General features: G+C 35.5%; 1 pseudogene; it reads left to right on the top strand.

The window, feature by feature from the left end:
* Positions 1-322: 322 nt before the first annotated feature.
* Positions 323-967, top strand: LOC146937892 (uncharacterized; annotated as a pseudogene).
* The last annotated feature ends 1028 nt before the right edge of the window (positions 968-1995 follow it).

The raw sequence follows: 1995 nt of genomic DNA, 5'->3' as shown, positions 1-1995 counted from the left end.
CCGTTGCCGGGGATTGGTGTTTAGATATCATAGATAGAACGATTGATTTATCATTTTAAGCATTTGTACATAATCCGTAAATAGTTTTCTTTATTTGATAAGTTGTTTGTACTAACCCCTTGTTGATAAACAAAGAAAAGTTTCTTGTTAGTTGTTTCCGTTTTAGGATCATCACCTAGCCAAAATCATGGCTGATCATGGTTACTTCAACTTCTATACTCCACCCGAGTATGAATCCTATCAACAATATCCTCAACATTCTTATGAAGATGAAAGATACTCGGTGATTGAAAATACTTTGAATGTCTTCATGCAACAATCCATGATAAACATGCAAAATACCAACCAAAGATTGAGGAATTTATCAATCCAGTTGGAGATGATTCAAGCTCAAATCATGGAGAACCAAGCCAACATTCAATCCACTCACGGAGAACAAGAAAATGATTCAAATACGTTTGAGAAAGTCGGAGAGAGTGTTGATGATGTTGTTGTTCAAAATGAGGAAGTTACAACATTAGAAGAATGTGGTGCACCACACAAAGAAGAACTTCCTCAAGAAAGGTCAGATTCTGAAGAGGACAAAACTGTTGATATTGGAGAAGTGATAAAGGTGACAGAGAAACAAGAGCGGTTACTTAGCAAGGATGAATCATGTGAACAAAAGGGGAAGAAAATGAGCAAGGCTGAAATTGACCGGGTCATTGATAAAATTTGTGCCTTGTTCAAAACCAAGATAGGGAGGTTATGGACTCCACATCATTTGTAATTAAAGTTCATGGAATTCCTCCCTAAGCGAAGGAATACAAAAGATGATGTGTTGTCCATCTCATTTTGGCCACCCTAACGAAAAAGGCGTCGAGCTAACGACGTTAAACAAGCGCTTGTTGGGAGGCAACCCAATTTTGTAAGTTTATTTACTGTTTTTAATGCATAATAAGTTTAGAAGTCATGTGCATGCATCAAATCATCCAAGAACAAAAGTTAAACAGAGAGCAGAATTCTGAACTGTCCTAACTCGCAACTGCGAGTAAAACAGCTCGCAACTGCGAGTAAACTGGTCATTGACCATGTTGACTACCAATTCACTCGCAACTGCGAGTAAATCTGCTCGCAACTGCGAGTTAGTGCAGTTCTGACTGTTTGCTCATTTTAGCACATTGACTTAAATTTTGTTTTATTAGTACTTTGTTTTATGTTGAATAATGTGTTAGCACTTTTGGTTGATTAAGTATTTCATTTTGTTTTGAAAATCATGGAAGTTTCTTTTGTATCACTCTTGCTTTAATTTCAATTCTCAGATGATTGATAATGATTCATAGTTGTGTTCAAAAGCGCAAAGCCAAGGTACAAGTTTCCAGCTTTTCTAGGTTTTTACTCGAATATGGAACGAGTACTTTGTGCAAATTTCATTTCATTTAGTTCTTTACAATAATTTATTTGTTTTTGAACCACGTAGTACTAGCCTAAAAGTGAGGAAACCTCAAATGTTTGTACATATGCAAGGAGACCGGCTTTCATTGTTTAACTCGGTTATGTTATGTTAAATCCAATAATTGTTTTAAATTGTGTGAAGGCATGGAAGTGATCAAGGCACATTTTTGTTTATGAGTGAAACTTACTTGACCACAAATAGCCTACCTTGTGAGAAGAGCGAGTATTTGCTAACCCACTTGAGCCAAATGAATCGGAGTCATCAATTATGAACTGTCAATTCATAAGCACAATGCTTGATGAAGTTGCCTTTAAATTTTTCAAAATTCAGTTCATTCTTGACGCACTTTAGGACTCTGAAATGTTGTTAATTGTTGAACCCTAAAATTTCATTGTTATTTGTCCCTTTTGCCTTAGAGTAAAGGAACATTCAATTAGGGTATGTGTTGATTCAAGTTGGGGAGAGAAGGTAGATGTAAATCTTATGTCAAGTATAATGGTGTAAATTTATCTTTGATCAAGACAACATGTTGTTGTAAATACAAAAAGAAAAGAAAAACA

The sequence above is a fragment of the Medicago sativa genome, chromosome 3 (genome assembly GCF_051527215.1).
Source record: "Medicago sativa cultivar Bolivia chromosome 3, Bolivia_mono, whole genome shotgun sequence".
Classification (NCBI taxonomy): Eukaryota; Viridiplantae; Streptophyta; class Magnoliopsida; order Fabales; family Fabaceae; genus Medicago; species Medicago sativa.
Note: the sequence above shows the minus strand (reverse complement) of the source record. Positions and strands in the feature narration are given on the sequence as shown.